This window comes from Sebastes fasciatus, chromosome 20, assembly GCF_043250625.1.
Source record: "Sebastes fasciatus isolate fSebFas1 chromosome 20, fSebFas1.pri, whole genome shotgun sequence".
NCBI lineage: Eukaryota > Metazoa > Chordata > Actinopteri > Perciformes > Sebastidae > Sebastes > Sebastes fasciatus.
Window position 1 is genome coordinate 17854705 of NC_133814.1, and position 19159 is coordinate 17873863.

General features: G+C 40.5%; 1 protein-coding gene across 8 annotated transcripts in view; it reads right to left on the reverse strand.

Moving 5' to 3' along the window:
• Positions 1-5807, reverse strand: part of LOC141758023 (zinc finger MIZ domain-containing protein 1-like) — a 134263-nt gene extending 128456 nt beyond the window's left edge. For 5 of the 8 annotated variants that reach the window (XM_074619053.1, XM_074619054.1, XM_074619051.1 and 2 more), the window contains exon 1: positions 5592-5806. The gene's annotated coding sequence lies outside the window, so the exon portion shown is untranslated. Of the gene's footprint in view, positions 1-5591 lie in introns of all 8 variants that reach the window. The other 3 variants (XM_074619048.1, XM_074619047.1, XM_074619055.1) reach the window with 2 other exon arrangements.
• Between the last annotated feature and the right edge of the window lie 13352 nt (positions 5808-19159).

Below are 19159 nucleotides of genomic sequence, written 5' to 3' on the forward strand. Positions count from 1 at the left end.
AACTTGCATAAACAAGTATAAAAATTATACTATTATATGATTGAAGTAAACAAATGTCTTGAAGATGATTAAAGAAACATTGCAATTAAGTAATAAAAAAAAAAGAGCCCTAACAACAAAACCTGCTAGAGCGCCAACTATTAGTTAATTAATCCATCAGCCGACTGACAGAAAATTAATCTTTTCTCTTTTTTTTTAAGCAAAAATGTCAAACATTTACTGCTTCAAGCGTCCTAGATGTGAAAATTGTGTGCTTTTGTTTGTCATACATGATAGTAAAATGAATATATTTGGGTTTTGCACTGTTGGTGAGACAAAACAAGACATTTGAAAGTGTCACCTTGGGATGTGGGAGCTCATAACGGGCGCTTTTTTTTAAAAAACATTTTATAGACAAGACGGTTGATCATGAAAAGCGCTGCAGCCTTGAAACCTGCACATAATTGACATTTTAAATAAAGAGGGAATATTCCTGGTGTACCAAGCGGGCGCCAAAAAATACAGCATTTGTACCTATTAATCAGGAGATGTGTGTGTTTTCTGTTCCGGCTAACTTCCCCTCCAGCATGGCTGCAGCTGTAAGAGGAGGCAGGCCTATTGTTCGGACTAACAAGGGGCGCAGAGGTCACTTGCATTTTCACAAGAGCTTTGCCAGAGGGGTTTGGTGGAAGTAGCCGGCACACAACGTCTGTTTGGTGTGGATCTACACTAAAGCTTTTTCTATAAAGTCACATCATTCCCCAGTCTATTATAAAGGGGGATAGATTAGATTAAGTGAGATTATGCAGAGAGGGGCTCCCTAAAAAGAGCAAAAATAACACACTCGGTACTTAGCAGGCGAGTCAACAGTGGGATTAAGCCAGAAGGACACGTTCAAATCCAATGCTAATATGCACAATGGTCATCCGTCCACAGGGCTCAACTTTTTAAGTGGTCTCAAATGTTGTTGCTTCACATTTCACGAGCTGCAAAAATCTGACTTTTATGAGCATATTCTGGTCGTAAAGCTGAAATTAATCTGCAATTTGACAAATCTCAAAACCTCAAATAGGGTTATATTTCGTCTCTCCATCAAACCGTCATCCCTCCTGTCAAGCCCTCGTTCTCTCTCTCTCTGTGTGCGTACAGTTTGTACAATAACAACTCCTATCACCAATGCAACCGAAAATATGCACAAAGTGGTTGCACACTCTAACATGATTAAATGATGTGTGGTCTGGCGTCACTCCCAGCACCTCTCCCATCCCTCGCCTCGCTCTCTATCTCCCTCCTGCACACACACACACACACACACACACACAGATTCCCTTTCCCTGAGCTGTGTTTTGAAAATAGAAGCTTCATATTAACAGTCAACAGTCAGGCTGACAGGTACAGTCTGGCCACTCTCTCCGTCGTAAAAAGCCCTGGGTGGATATCGTGCACAGAGTACACACACACGTTACTGCGGCGCCGTGTCGCCGAGGTGGAGCGTCACAAATCATCGCAAACGCACACATGAGGAATGCAGAATAAAACACGTGGGGAGTTTTCGGTGGTAGACGAAATGCTTATTTTGTTATTCTGAGTATTACTTACTGGAATACAACTATACTGCAGTGTAAAAATACTATATTACAGGTTAAATTACAGACCCGTTGGCAGCGAATCATACTTAAGTGGCAAAATTACTCATTTGAATGCTGTAACTGCTCAAAGTGGAGCTACTTTAAACTATTTTATACTGTTTACTGTTAGGTAGTTTAACCTGTGTTTCAAAACCTAGGGGTTCAGGACCCATTCAAGGGGTGGCAAGATAAATCTGAGGGGTCATAATATGAATAATGGGATAGGAAAGAAGAAAAAAAAAATTTCTACACAGTTATATTAATCTATTCTGCCTGACTTTTATATCTTTACTTTATTTTCTCATGAAATGTTGGATAGTCTTGCTCAAATTAAAAATAATCTGAGGTTAGAGGGGGAAATCACTCTTTGGCAACTTGTGACAATGGATTGCAAGTACACGTTGCATCTAGAGCTGCAACAATAATAGATTTATCGATTAGTTGTCAACTATTAAATGAATCGCCAACTATTTTGATAATCGATTAATTGCTTTGAGTATTTTTTTAAGAAATAAAAGTCTAAATTCTCTGATTCCAGCTTCTTAAATGTGAATATTTTCTGGTTTCTTTACTCTTCTATGACAGTAAACTGAATATCTTTGAGTTGTGGACAAAACAAGACATTTGAGGACGTCCTCTTAGGCTTTGGGAAAAACTGATCATGAAAAATGGTGATTTTTTTCACAATTTTCTGGCATTTTATAGACCAAACAACTAAAAGATTAATCGAGAAAATAATCGACAGATTAATCAACAATAAAAATAATAGTCATTTGCAGCCCTAGGTGCGTAATTTTAAAGGGTTACAAGTCGGTGACACTCACTACAAAGTTCCTGCACTCCAGAAAGTCTTATGGACTGACTGTGAAAGTACCAAAATCCCCCAAAATCCTGCACACTTGTGACCGCTTTATTACTGTTTTCTGTAAAATTGCACCTTCACAAGTGATCAACGGCGTGCAGAAAGAAAAAAGGTTGGGAAACACTGGTTCAATCAATAACAATGCAACATATTTTATCAAATTATCATCAGTTTTGCATGTTAAATCTTTATCTGCAAAGCAACTAGAGACTATATAGTTCTAAAACAAATGTCAAAACCCACAATATTTCCCTCTGAAATGTGGCGGAGCTGCGGTGTAAAGTAGTACAAAATTTACCCAAAGTGCACCACGAGTTATCCAAAACAATCTCACTGCCAAAGATATTGCAGTATCAAAACAACCCTTTACAATGTTGTGATTGCTCACAAGTAACATATTCATAGGACTGGATGTTTGACACCAAACTAAACCTCATGATAAAGCTACTACAACTGACACACTTTCCGTGCGCCATGCTTGCCCTGCACTTTATACCTCGCTCATTGAAAATAGCCGTATACCAGCACGGTGATTCATCCCCAGGAGTTTATTCTCTCCAGCAAAGACAACACAAAAAAAAGGACCTTGAGCGAAACCTACACAAACCTCCCACAGGCTCTGACCGCGGCCGATCGCTTATACTCTCCAGCCTTTTTCTCTCCTGTTGGAGTGCTTCAGAGGAGGGCTCTCTCTCCGTACGCAGGAGCTGCTCGCCGCAAGTGGAATTCCCAAGAAGAATCAATAACATTATGACATTATACGCCGTCTAACAGCGATGTTTAAGCACACATTGTTGGTAAAAAAAAGGCCCGCTAACCATTGGGAGAGGTGCCACGATGCAGAAACAGTATTTATCTCATTACTGTTTGGGTGTAAAATGACACTGTGTTTGTGTTTCAGGAATATTTCCGTATGCAGCATACAGATTTCAGAAGGTGAGCGTAGTAGAGACACACAGCGGCTCTCCTCGCAGGCCGGCCGGCGTTCTGCTGGAGGTAATGAGGCCTCTTGTGTGTCCTCCCTGATCTGAGAGTTGAATAATTTCCCATGTGGCACAGCCATTTCCAGCTTCCGCCTTTACTCTCACCTCGTCGGCTGGGTTGGAAAGGCGAGAGCGAAAAACTCCCACCCTGCGCTGAAAAAAAATGTGTTGTCAATCCACAGCCACACACAGACCTCCAGACAAAAAAAAGAGATCTTTTGATTTAAAAATAAAAAATGTCTATTTTTAGGGTTCACTAATCTGTGTCAGAAGCAGTTCTATTCTAGCCTCTCTCTACGACGCTCCTCACTGGTCACTGAGAGTTAATAAATGGTCTACTCCAGCGCTCCAGACACACGTGCTGGGCTGCAGATCTCCGTTTCAATGTGTCTTTTGTTTGACGGCTGGTGTTTCAACATCCTCGACTTGAATAGAGGAAGGTCAGCCTGGTGGGGTCTAGCCCCATGGTTATTCAGGAGCCCCCCAACCTGGTGGTGGGGGCCCCGCGGAGGGAGGGAGGGGACAGCACAGAAAAAACCTCCTCCTCTGTCTGACACCATCACTAATCTATGAGGGGAAACCACTGGAAGCTCAATCAGGGTTTAATCACACGTGCTTTGGAAATCAAAGGATCAGGTGCATAAAGATGACAAGTTTGACATCTCCAGACTGTGAAGTGGAGAGAGAAGCCTGTCAGTTCAGGAGGGCTATTAAACCCAACAAGCCCCTCGGATTTACATGACATGAAATATGTAAACAAGCAAACCGAGGCCGCTCCAAATAAGTGGTATCACCACACAAGTTTTTACACGACCCCTCAGCAGCAGCTGGGTCCAAACAGTTGGGATGCTGCAGCAGCAGAAGCAGCTAAAAGCAGCAGAGAATGAACTTTTACCAGCAACATAACAAAAACAGGAAGAGCTCTCCTGGACATCACACCAGCAAAAAGGGACGAGAAACATCTGCACGTGTGTTTTTGTTTGCTTGCTCCCAAACTGGTATTTTCAGAAGCAGACATGTGCATGTGTAAAAAAGCACGCTCTCTTTCTCTTTCATTGACTATGAGGCTGCTTACTTTCTTTCTTTCCACTTGGCCATGCTTGTTTTGCTTCCTGGACAGATGTACAGCAAAATGGACAGATGTACAGCAAAATGAGCCCTATATATATAGATAGAACAGTGCATATGTAAAAAAGCACATTCCTTCTCTTTCATTGACTATATGAGGCAGATTATACTTTCTTTCCACTTGGCCATGCTTTTTTTGCTTCCTGGATATATGTACAGCAAAATGAGCCCTATATATATATATATATATATATATATATTTATATACATATATGAGAGAGGCCCCCTTCTCAATCCCAACTGGGTCCATATTCAGACAGCAGGAGGAATTTGGTGGGAGTCAACTTGTTATAAACCTCTTGTGAAGCTGCAGCAGCAAGATAACTTCCAATGCATGACACATAAAATACACTGATATTTAATAGTGTGCACATAGAGAAAAAGTTCAGAAATAAACATTTTAACGTGACATTTGATGGAGATGGAGATGCAGATGGAGATTACGCGCAGCAGCAGCAGTACAGAGCGCGCTGTCTTCTTTTGCCATGTCTACTACAGTCATTCTGCAGCATGTATGCATGTATATATATATATATAAATAGCACCACCATGGATAAATAAACCCCACATTTAACAAACCATGTGCACATCAGAAGGTAAAAAAGCAACACACATACACATAAGATTGATGATTCATTCTGCAAAGCAAAAAAAACAGCATCCAGGCTGCTGCTTGCTACCAATGTAGCCTCTCCAAAAAGCACAGACGCTTTGGGAGATCAACGCGGCATCTGTTCCCACAACGAAATGCACAACCTGCTCGGTTCAATCCAGACAAGCACCGAGCGTGCGTGCGTGGTAGTAAATAAAAAAAAGCTTTATTATAAGGTTTATTATACAGCGGCTTCCGAACGCGCCGCTCGCTCGGTGCCAGTTTCCAAGTGGTCACTCTCTATTGTTGGGAAACAATCTGAAGCCAAAAGTGGAAACAAAAACCTCCGAGACAAGAGAGAGAGAGCCTCCACACCAACACCAACAAGCAGCAGCGTTTAAGTTTGCGCACTTACTCACCGGGTTATTACGCGGAGAGAGAGAGAAAGTCCTCTGGTTAATGTTGAGGCTCTCTGTTGTGTGTTTTTTAAATATCTTCCCCCTCCTCACGGCCCACTGAGAATGCGCTCAACGTCAGTGGCTGAGTAACTGAATAGACTCGGAGAGAGAGAGCGCAGTAAGTTGAAGTGTCAAATTACATTGGCTATTCTATTACCAAAGGGACCCAGTGCTCGGTGGCTGCTGACAAAATGTGTCGCGGATTTGTTTCCACGCTGGAAGAAGAAGAGAGAGAGAGAGACAGAGAGAGAGACAGAGAGAGAGAGAGTCCCAGGCTGGTACCACTATCAACCACTATGGGTCTGTTTTTTGTGTGGACATTATCTTGATTTGGAGGTGTTTTATGAGGGAGCACACAAAACACTGACAAGTGGTTCCACACATTAAAATGGAAATTTGGGCATGCTAGGTGTTTTATTTGGCATCTCTTTATTGATTAAATTAACTTAACATTGACACATATTGGCTATTTATTGCAATTTAAAAATGAATTATTTATCATATAGTGGCATCCAAGAAATAGTTTTATAAGATTACACGGCTATTTACTAATAATAGTAGGCAATAATAGTAATAGATAAAAAAATAATGAAATGTGTCTTTGAGTTTTTAGAAAGTGCTATATAACTAAATGTATTATTATTATTATTATTATTATTATTATTATTATTATTATTATTAATACATATTTGTTTAAAAAAGACAAATTTAAAAATGCCATAAAAAATTGAATATATAGTAAAATAGCAATAATAATAAATAATGATATTGTTATTATTATTGTAATAAAACCAAAATATTAGAAATGTAACAATATCATGAAATAGCGATTAATAAAAAATATATATATAAAATAATGAAGTATTTCAAAAAAAATGCCATAAAAATAATAGTAAAGTAATAAAGTAAAATAGCAATAAAAACAAATAATGATATTATTATTATTGTAAAGTAAAAATAACCCAAATATTAGAAATATAACAATATCATGAAATACTTATTAATAAAAAATATAAATATAAAATAATGAAAATGAAAAAAATGCAAAAAAAAATGCAAAAATAAAATATACAGTAAAACAGCAATAATAACAAATTATATTATTATTATTATTGTAAAATAAAAACCAATATATTAGAAATATAACGATATCATGAAATACTGATTAATAAAAACATATAAAATAATGATAATAAAAAACTAAAATAATAATTAATAATCATCATCTTAATGAACATTTATTCAAACTGACTCTGATATGTTTATACAATCTGTCAATTTATTTTATCTGAATATAGCCTACTAATATAAATAACAGCTATAATACATATAGTAGCCTATTAAGCAACAACAAACACGCGCACGCTCTCATACAAGGCGCATTTGACGCATACACACACTCACGCGCACGCATGCCGTCCCATGATCCTCCTGGACGCCACCCTCCGTGTTTTGCAGGTCGCCGCTCTCTGATGGAAAGCTCTGAATAACAAAGACATGTTTGAGAGCAGCAGCGGCATCAGCAGCAGCAGCAGCAGTCTGAGGCTGAGAGCTGACGTCAAGGAGCCATGACTGTGCCAAGCAGCATCCAGACACACACACACACACACACACACACACACACACACACACACACACACACTGACTTGCTGCTGCCACTGTGGCCTGTTTGGAAGCACCCAATGTCAGAAGCAGGGCTGGACTGGGACAAAAAATCAGCCCTGGCATTTTGGCCCCATCACCGGTTATCTGTGCTGCTGTGTGTACCACGTTTTGTTGAAGGCTCTGTTAAAGGAAATCCCTTCAAATGTTTTGCATGTTTTGCATAATTGCCAATCTTGAGACCTCAAAAATAGGGAGGATTTCAAAACCATTAAAAAAATTTGAATTCTGGTGACTTTAAAGGGCCCATATTATAAAAAAAGTGAGATTTTCATTTTTTTTTATTATAAAGCAGGCTTAAATCCAATATAAATAATGTGAAAGTATCGAAACACTCAATCCACAGGGAAATTCACACAGCCCGTATTCAGAAACTCTGCATTTGAAACAAGCCGTCAGGATTTCTGCCCATTCGTGATGTCACGAATATACAATATTTAGATTCTTGACACAATTTTAAACGTAAACATTCTAAATGTGTCCCAGGTTATTCCTGGTGGCAGTGTATGTGAATGTCATCAGCTGACAGGAAGTAAACATGGACCCAAGCTGTTGACTAGCAATGTTAATGCAATTCTGTTGCAATTCCGTCAAAATGCGCTAAAACGGAGCGTTTCAGACAGAGGGTAAATACAGGCATATTCAGGTTGACAGTATGAGGAAAATAAAGTTTTTTTTGAACATTAAAGCATGTAAACATGTTCTAGTAGAAACACAAAATACAAGTATGAACCTGAAAATGAGCATAATATGGGACCTTTAAAACAAAGAAAATAACACAATAATAAGTACACTGCAACAGCATTTTTATGTTAAACTTCTAATTTTACCTTTAAAGGGACTGTTTGTAATTTTCTAAGCGTATAAATGTACCGGGTCGGGACACATGCGCGCTCGCATATGCACGCTCGCGTGTGGCCACTGTCTCGTCTCCTCTGCCTGCTTGCCTTCACTCAGACAGCGCGCGCGTTCTCGCGTACTCGCTCCACCTCTAGACGTGAACGCGCGCTCACTCCACACTGCAGAAGAGTTAGTAGCTCTGAGAATATCTAGTGAATATACAGTGGACGTTTGTGCAGAAATAAATGCTGCAGATTCACCAGACAAACCGGAGGTTTTCCGTGTCTTGTGAAGTGACGGGACTCTGCAGAGAGAAACCTTGTCGTCTCGTTACCGACCAGGTGCCGGTGTCTCCCTGTTCACTCCGGCTGCGGGCGGAGGGAGACGAGTTTCTCGCTGCGGAGCCCCGCTGCCTCAGCCTGTGCTGAGGCAGGAGAAGCAAACTCAGTATATTCATCAGTTCTTATTCTTTTTTTTTTGCCCCTACTGTCCCTTTTTTAGGATTATACATGCTGTACAGTGCCAGAAACAGGTTAAAAAAAAGTAAATTTGATATAAATTGGGAGAAATACGAATTGTGACCCAGAGAGGAAACCAGGAGAGGGCGATGAAAAATCACTCAGAGCTATTGGGCCAGCCCAGTGTCAATTAAGGAAAAGAAATGGGCCGATTTACCTGTTTTATGGGCCAAAAAAAAATAAAATACATACATCGGCCCAAAAGGACATAGGCCCACCGGGAAAACGCTCGGTATGCCAGATTGCCAGTCCAGCCCTGGTCAGAAGTTAAAAACACACCACCCATGCCTGCTGTGATTGACTCTTCGGAGTCAGGATGTGATTTCAGGGTCAGAGTGGAGTTTTTATACTCTTATAGCAGAAGTCACCACTCTGCTGCTGAGTCCCTCCGAGCTTCTTGATTTCTGCCCTGTGTGTGTGCATCCACCCCAGCTGTCTAAGTTAGGGGGAGGGATACGCTGCCTGGAACAATAGGCGCCATTTGTCCTGCTAAAAGGTGACAGGAAGCATTGATTTCAGCCCGTTCCAAGGCGTGTAAGCCATCCCCGAATTGGCTAATGGTGAACATTTCCCCTCTAACGGAGATTGGAAAATTTTTTAGGGTAATTGTGATTCACAGGAGTTGCATCAGGATGCAGGAGCAAACTTTTGAAAAGCCCCGTCGATTTTATTGAGCTGTTCATTAAATAAAGCAATAAAGCCCTGCATGTTCAATAGGCGGTTGTTTGCAAGGTGCAACATAAACAGCTTACATCTATACAAAAAGGCTGCTATATTAAAAGATAGTAGGAAACAAACAAAAAATAAAGTTCCTAATGATTTAGTCCAATTAAAGCTAGTCTAACAGCCAAGTTACTTAGAGAGCAGCTGAGGTGAAATCTAATTCTAAGAACTGTTCTTTTTATCGCCAAAAACAGGCAAAATGTTAACATTGTAAAATGAAAGCATAGAACATGACGTGATTTCCAATGTTTTTCCTTACTTTTCTATCATTGAGTGAACTGACAACCCCCGACTAAGTGACATATTTTATGGATGTTTCATATTATATTCAATGCATAACAATAACAATACAGAACAACTGATAAACTGTACAATTAACCCAAATAGTGAACGCAATAACTGTAGGTAGTAAAACAAGTGATTTGGATGCATTTTGAGCAGCATCAGAGATGAGTTTTCTTGTTATTTGTAGCAACTTTTAATGCAATTCTCTGTCTGTATTTTGTATGTTTTTATTTTTAACAATCATACCTACTTAATAGGCTTCTTTTTTGACATATTCAGTGCTTTCTTCTCCCTGACGCTTGGCAATTGTTCTATCAGCTCTTTGGTTGTTTTAACTGCGTACTTTTGTAATGCAGGATGAGGCTGTCTAGCAGAGAGGGAAGGCTCTAATACAGCTTGTGTTCAGGTCTTCACTGTGCCCTTATCCTGTTTATATCTTAAAGGTGCAGTGTGTAGGATTTGGCGGCATCTAGTGGTGTGGTTGCAGATTGCAACCAACAGAGCACCCCTTCTGCTCACTCCTCCCTTTCCAAAAAAAACGCTGGTCGCCTCGCTCAGAGGCCATCCTTACCATAATAACACTACTTTACGAGCAATGGAAGTCCGACGGCGGCTTGTGGTAACACGGTTTTGCACTCTGCAGCTCACATTACCACAGTTCACGAGTGTTGGAGAACTACGGTGGCCTTCAGTTAACCTAAAAACAAGAAAACGCTCTCTCTAGAGGCAGTGTTTGGTTTGTCCGTTCTGGGCTACTGTAGAAACATGGCGGAGCAACATGGTGGACTCCATGAAGAGGACCCGCTACCTATATAGATATAAACGGCTCATTCTGAGCTAACGAAAACACAACGATTCTTAGTTTCAGGTGATTATACTCTAATGAAAACATAGTTATGAATATTATATTCCATGTCTACTAAAAGATCCCCTGAAAGTGTTACACACTGGCCCTTTAAATAATAAATCAAACTTTAAAAATACCAATTTAATTAGTTTTCTTTACAAAAATGAGTGAAATGCTGAGATATAGGTCAACTGTATATTTTTCAAAAAGGTTGTCTTACGCCCCTTAAAAATCAAGAAGGCCTCACGACCCCTGGTGGGGGTCGGGACCCCCAGGTTAGGAACCAGCAACGTAGAAGATGGAGTAGTTTAGATCTTTGTACCAAACAGCCAATTTTAAATGCAACAGTTTGCTGCTCTCGCTGACAGGACTTCCTGAATTGTCGCCTATTAAGTAGCTTAAAATAGCTCCCATTCACCAATTTGTCTCAGGCCACTTGAGCTTGTCACACTCAGCTGGAAGAACTACAGGTAATCTTGAGAGGGATTTCTTGCATGGTCAGTACAGCCAATCAAAATGTGATGAATGTTTCACCTAAAGATGTGAAAAACATTACTAAATTCTCATTACTTTTATCATTTTCTACAGAATAGTTGACCATCATGCTGTAAAACGTTCCCGATAGTGTTCCACTGGGGTGTTTTAAGAGGGATCACCGTGTCTGACCTGCAATCACAGCGTTGTGACACCTTCTCTCTCAAAACGATGATGTGACGTCTGTGACAGACACACTGATCCAAATATAGATGAGGAGTTTTCCTTATCGCAACTGGGTCAAGGAGACTGAAATATTTTTAAAAATGATACGCAAAGTGATGTTCAACAGTGCAGACTCAGTGTGATAAGATTTTACCCAACATGCTATGCTGCCAGGGGCGTGCTGGTGCGGCGGTTAACACTGTCACACCACAGCAAGACGTACGCGGGTTTGATTATCTGTATTTGACCCATGTTGACTTCTCCTGACAACAATGGTGGATTAGACACCAAAATGATTTAGAGGAGGATGTTACGAATCACTTTTCTTATTTAAGGCTACACTGATTCATATTCCTATATTAACATTGGAAAAAATAAAGGGGTCGCTCGTAGTAATGAACTAAAGCATGATTACACAAGTCAAAGCACTTGTTAAAGACAGGGTAAGATTATCGTCTCGATAAAAATGTAAAATATCAACGTGGTAACCCGAGACAGTCTTTAATTTAACATAAACCACAATCTTTCCCCAACATTAACCACAATGTGTTCGTAGCCTAAACCAGATCACACACAGGATGCTGGATCCCGAGTGTCTCCCTGTCTATATTTCTCAAAGCATGCTGGGTGATAGCATCCCAAAGGAACTTCCTTTCTGTCAGTGTCCATGGCTTGTTACATTTCAGTATATTTCATAAAAGCCCATACTGTCTATTAGTCTAGGTCGTTGGCCAGATGGCGGTCGTGAAGATGAATGGACTGTACAGGGTCTCATCAGTTTTGTTAGTTAGGCACATGGACTAATGAGGCTGCATGATTTTGTGAGTTAAATCTGAAGATCAACTTTTTGTTTAAAGGGACAGTGTGTAGGATTTGGCAGCATCTAGCGGTGTGGTTGCAGATTGCAACCAACTGAGTACCTCTCCGCTCACTCCTCCTTTTCCAAGACTGCGGTAACTTGAGCTGCCGAGTGCAAAACCGTGGTAACGCCGTTCGCCTCGCTCAGAAGCCATCCTTACCATAATCACTAACACTACTTTAGGATCAATGAAAGTCAAACGGCAGCTGGTGGCACCACATTTTACACTCTGCGGCTCACATTACCGCAGGTGTGTCGGAGAACTACGGTGGCTTTCAGGTAACGTAAAAACATGAAAGGCTCTCTCTAGAGCCAGTGTTTGGTTTGTCCGTTCTGGGCTACTGTAGAAACATGGCGGAGCAACATGGTGGACTCCGTGAAGAGGACCCGCTCCCTATGTAGATATGAAGGGCTCATTCTAAGCTAACAAAAACACAACGATTCTTTGTTTTCAGGTGATTATACTCTAATGAAAGTATGAATATGATATTCCATTTTTGCCAATAAATCCCCAGAAATGTTACACACTGTTCCTTTAAGACCCAAGTTTCAATTACACAAATATTCTTGCAATTCTTCACTAATACTTTTCTTCACCTGGGATTATATTTGCCACATTGAGACAAAATCTCTCAGAGAATTACAAAACACACCGTCGATGTTGGACCCACGCTCGTCCCGTCGCTCCTTACATAAAAACAGCACAATGTGATCTTTGAAAGTGAAGGCAGGGAGATGTGTCTGTGTTTTCATTTACAGTTCCCACCTGGTTTATGAATGAACAACCGGCGGGCTCCAGAGACCAGCCCACATCCTCCGCAACCAACCAACCAACCGCTGGCTGACTTCCAGTCCAAATGTGTTCACAGTGCACACTTTCCTCTGCCGTTGGACAGAGAGCTCATGCTGCTCGCTGCTATGTCCGAAAATATGGAGAGAGATAGTGTTGGAGTCACGCATCCCCAGGGGTCTACTTACTACGATGTCCAAGAGCTGCGCTGGCATATTTTGCTCCACTTTCTTTCGCTGAAATGTGAAAATGTGACTTAAATTATAGCTGCAGATAACAGCTTTTGTGCTTTCACTTTACCAAGCGCCCCTTAGGTTCATGTGTGTCCCTCCCTGAACATACTGGGGCGGTGTTGTGTTATGGGATTGTGTGCGACCCTTGGTGACAGCACTGCAGACTGAGCAGGAGTCTGGTCAACAAATAGGATTGGGGGGAATCAGCAGGGCAATGAGGAGGAGGAGGAGGAGGAGGAGGAGGACAGGGCTCTGCAAACAGGAGACAACTATTGCACTCCATTTGACAAAAAGACATGAGGGGAATGTGATAAACCCCATTGATTCTCATTACAGCAGGAGAGGCAGACAGAGAGAGAACAGACATACCTAGACAGGTTGCGGTGAAGCCTCCTGATGATTTCCTCCCCTTGTTTTTTTTCTTTCCTTCCGACTTTTTTTTGAGCAGCACCAGCAGAAAGCTGGCTGCCGGCACCCCATGCTGCTCTGCTTTTGGGGGGAGCGCAGAGCCAATCAATGTGTGCTCACAAAGGGGGAAGAGCATTCAGAAAGCCAACTGTTCCCTCAGGCCACGGGCAATGAAGAAGTGGGAGAGACAGTGCAGAGAGAGAAGGAAGCGAGGGGGTTGACAACATGTTTCCTCTGCTACGATATACTGAGGAATAACATGATCACTTGCAACACTGACATGCAGCAAATATCATACTGACTGGTTCACCAACAGGCACAAATAGGATAATGCTTGTTTAAGAGATGCTGCTAGTGATTAATTTCACTAGCAATTAATCAATTAATTATGTTTTGATTAACAGATTAGTACTTCAGCCAACAGAATCCAAAAATATAGTGAAAAATGCCAAGATTGCAAACAAATGTATAAGAAAATCAGCAGAATGTTTTCTGTCCAATAAGTTGAACATTTAACAAAACATTTGCTTGATTTTCTGCCAGTCTTCTAATCAATTAAAGGGGACCTCCAGTGATTTAGGCTTGGTCTTCCATAAAGTCGGGGTATTAATAATCGTTTAAAGGTGCAGTGTGTAGGATCTGGCGCCATCTAGCAGTGAGGTTGCAGATTGCAACCAACTGAAACTTCTCCCATGTGCCAAGCGTGTAGGACAAGTACGGTAAATAAACGGCTCATTCTGAGGTAACGAAAACACAACGATTCTTAATTTCAGGTGATTATACACTAAAGAAAACATACTTATTAATATTGTATTCCATTCCAGCCAATAGATACCCCTAAATACTACACACTGTTCCTTTAATTATTTTCTGCCTACAGACCGACCGATTAATCGACTATTATTTCAACTCATATTCAAAAACAGGGAAATATAATTAAGTATAAAACTGAGAAAAGCAACATAATGTTTGGCAATTTTGTTTGAGAAATTGCTTAAATTATTTACTAAATTATTCAATAAAATTAACGTTTTCGGCTATCTCTCCTTCATCAGGCGGATGTCTGAGGCTGTTTCTGGTGTCTTTATATGCAGTCCACTGATCAGTAATGTGACCTATAGATATATACAAAACATTATCATCAATACCCTTTAAAAAAAATACTATTTTTACTCTCAGTGGATACACAACATTGCAAGAGAGGATCTTAAAAGCAAAGCATGTAATATTACAACCAATCTTTTCAGTGTATTCTTTAGAAAATCTTTCATTTTAACCCATCATTAGGTAAAAAGGTTCAATATCCATTTTTCAACACAGTATACTCAAATCATATTATTTTATTTTTCATGACTGATCAATTGTTTGTTTAACCTTGTACTCAAACAGTGTTTTTTTATTTATTTACAGGTGCCGTTCAATTATTTGTTGTCTTTATGGCACAGCGCTGCGCTGTCGGATCATACCTGTATGTGTGGGTTATAGATGTTTTGTCATGCACTGGGAATTATGTATAATTTGCGTCAAACAATCTCTGCGTGGCAGATTGAGCTCACAGTGGGTGTTCCACTTAATAAAATCACTTAGTGTAACAATTCCCACCTTGACACCCCCTCTGTTCCCTCTCAGAGGAAAAGGTGTAGCTATATTGCAGGAAGACTATTTTTTGTTTTCCTTTTATGTATTACCTGACAGGAGGTTAACTAGCTATTTTCCAGCCCCATTATTCTCCTGTAACTCCGGGGCAGAGTGAAAAGTCAATTATAGTCAAAGCATACTGTGTTTGTCAGAATGCCGCGCTTGTGATCTCCGAATCATTCTCTACTAAATGTGAGTGTTTAATTATTAGCAAGACATTATAGGGTTTAATGAGATACCACAGTAAATTGCATTACAGTTTCATAATAAAAACTCACCAAGATGGCAGTTCCTCAACAATATCAGTCCGTCCAGCGCCGTGACATTTAAGTAAGATGCTCTCCTTCTCTTTATCGTGGCGGATGGGTTCCAGCTCCTCAACTGGGAAATATCACATGTTTTTAAGGTCAGGTTGAATCTCTTCAGTTGTTTTTCATCAAAGGAGCTTAGCTCAGTGATTCCCTCTTGTGATAATTTACTTCTACGACATGATATCAACATACATGATCAGAGATAGCGAAGATCTACTGTGTGATTCACAAGTAGAACCTTGTGATATATCATCAGGCTTCCCTGGATTGCAGTTTCTCTGTATATCTGCTTTCTTCTAAACTGGTCAACATCACCCGTCAGTTAGTGATTTCTAACTCTCACCAAACCTCCATAGAGCAGGTGTGAACTTGCTGCAGGTCTTGCTTGTAGAGCAGAGTAATATCTATAGAGTTGTGCCCTTTTCATGAAGATGCAACATGTTGCTTTATTGCATTATGTAGCTAAATCTCCTCTACAATGGATGTCTCTTGTGCTATTGTTGGTGCAAAAAGAAGCAAGGAACTGACACTAAAAGCGTCCGTTTTCCTCTGATGTTAATAGCACTGAAACTGACGGATGTTAGCATCAGAGTTCGTCCAGTTATTCACAGGAACAAAATCATATAACAACAAATTAGGAAAATGGATATGACGACCATGTTATAGGAGTGCAATGTTAAAGGTACTGTGTGTAGGATTTGGCGGCATCTGGTGGTGTGGTTGCAGATTGCAACCAACTGAGTACCCCTCCGCTCACTCCTCCCTTTCCAAGGTTGCAATAACGTGAGCAGCCGAATGCAAAACCGTGGTAATGCCGTTCGCCTCGCTCAGAGGCCGTCCTTAGCATAATAACACTACTTTAGGAGCAACGGAAGTCAGGCAGCGGCTGGCAGTATCACGGTTTTGCACTCTGCGACACACGTTACTGCAGTTTCACAAGCATGTCGGAGAACTACAGTGGCATTCAGGTAACGTAAAACCATGAAAGGCTCTCTCTAGAGCCAGTGTTTGGTTTGTCCATTCTGGGCTACTGTAAAAACATGGCAGAGCAACATGGCGGACTCCGGGAAGAGGACCCCCTCCCAATATAGATATGACGGGCTCATTCTAAGCTAACGAAAACTCAACCATTTAGGTGATTATACACTAATGAAAACGTAGATTTTATATTCCATTTCTGCCAATAGATCCCCCGATATGCTACACACTGTTCCTTTAAATTGGTTTTAATTAATACAGAGGATGTGATGTGTAGGTATGGAGGCTTTGGGGTTGTTTAAAGGCACCTTTGAGAGAGCTGGGCTGAGAAATTAAAGTAATAGCTGTTGTAATAGCTGGTGATTAGTAAAGTAATGCAATATATCTTTGAGTGAGTCATATGCAATGAGTAATTGATTACAGTTAACAAATGCTTGCCCAACAGTGTGTGCTGTAGATCATTTAGAAATGAACAATAAAGCATTGAGGGTGTTAGACTATATTTCCTGAAGACCACCAAAATCTCTTGCATTCCTTCATTTTAATGTATTTTAATGTAAATCTCACAAACACCCCACAAAATAATCCCAAAGACCTGACCTTGTGTTGGCAGCGATAACCCTGATTCTATTTATTCCTCTTTGGCTGGACATTATGTAACAACAAGAGCAAATATAAACGCAACCAAACCATTTGACCTTTTGATGCCCCTTCCTGTGTAATGCTTCCTATTGAACTATTCCTAGAATCAGTCATTGCCATATTAGACAACGGGGGGTTAATAATAGGAAAGGTGCAGCAACTTGTGAAGCCCCATGGAGGGCAGCAGCAGTACCTGCTGACACACAAATGCAAACACACACACACACTCACACATTTGTACGGACGCCCTCATGACAACATCTACTTCTGCTGCTTCACAGCGGCCCTCATCCACCAGTCTGTTTGGCAGGGGTTGCCAGGCAACAGGCTGCGTAAACACGGCACCTGACATGTCGAAAGAGAGAGCAACCAGGCGCTCAGGCACTTGTCTGCATAGCTCTGTCGACTCCACTAAAAACATGCACTCATCATGCAGAAAATAAAAGCACACTCCTACATGTGTACACAATAGTTTATCCTCTTGGAAATATTAGCATATTTCTGAGTTGTCATACTTTTATGGTGATTTTTAGGCATTTTTTGGGTCTCATTGGAGATGCCATCTGTTAATAAGCATTTAAGTCAGCATAGAGCGGATAAATAAAAGAACAGCGTCTCACAATAAATGGGTGTTTGAATGCAGGGAGTTTATCAGGAGAGTATCTGAATCATAATTTGATTACATCTGCGAGATAAAATAAACAAACAGGAAACATTTTCACTGCTGCAAAAGAATACTTGCTATGACTTGAATATTACAGATTATGACCGTCAAGAATATCAGTAATTCTGTTTAAAAAAAAGTACACATACAGTATAATATTGTGCAGTTTAGATAGAATGTGTATTTAAGGCGTTATCCATACTAGTGCTTTCAGTGAGTGGTTCACCGCTGTATTTCCTACACTGTTTTGATCAGGTCAAATGCTTTCAGCATCAAGGTCAAGGGCAGCTTTATTATCATGTAAACAGTGCCGGATGGAGCGGCAAAATGTTGTATAGCCCCCACATTGTTGCTTTACACTGTATTTCAGATAACGGTAAGAAATGTACTGTGGCAATAAAAGATGCAGGTTTGAAAATCTCCCCCAAGAAAATGCAATAAAAAAACAATCGAATAAAGAATACAAACTATGCCTGCTGTGTTGTGCAGTAGTGTCATATTACAGCATCATGTAAATATTGTGTTGTTCTGCACTGACTGAACATGAAAAAAGGCATTCTCCAACATCATGCTGGTGAGAGATATTGCACTGTATAACAGAGACCCGTGTTTATTCGTGATTTCAAAGAGGCAACAAGGGAAATAAATATCCAGATAGTTCAGTGTTTGCAGTGCAACGTGGAGAGCAGAGGTGCAATAGTTGAAGTTGAAGAGATGTTTGAGTCTCAGACCTTATTTGTGTTGTTGAGAAGGAGTTCAAATGGAGTTTAGGAGTCTCGCGGCCTGAGGGGAAGAAGCTCAACAGCGGCAGATACTGAACAATATATAGGCTGGTCGTCTCGCTGATGTCACTGACTGATGATGTTCTCGCAACTCTTGGTCTTCCATATACCGTGCCAGGTTGTCATGAGGCTAGTTAGGATACTTTTGATTGAGAAGTTTATGAGAACTTGAAGAGGGAATAAGGTCTTCTTAAGGTTTTGTACAGTCATTATGCGTGGGATGGGATTTTAGCATATTTTAAAGGTGCTGTGTGTTGGATTTGGCGAAATCTAGTGGTGAGGTTGCAGATTGCAACCAGTCGAAACTCCTCCTGTGTGCCAAGCGTGTAGGAGAACTATGGTGGCTGATCAAACTGATCAAATTCAGGTTTGTGTGGTTTGCTTATCTTAATAAATGGGCCTATAGATACATAAATTCAATTTGATTACCGGTATGGTATGGATAGGACTTCCCACAACCAAGTAGCCTATGCCGGCAGTTATATTTTTAGATACGTCTACTACTGAAGGGTAATGCAGAACCCTTCGTTTTGAACAAAATGAGCATTATGCAATAATCAAATATTTGTTATAGGTCCACAGTAGACGGAGATTCTCGTTCCTTATTTCCGTTTCAGGAAGTTGGCAACCCTACCGTGGTCTGTACCTTC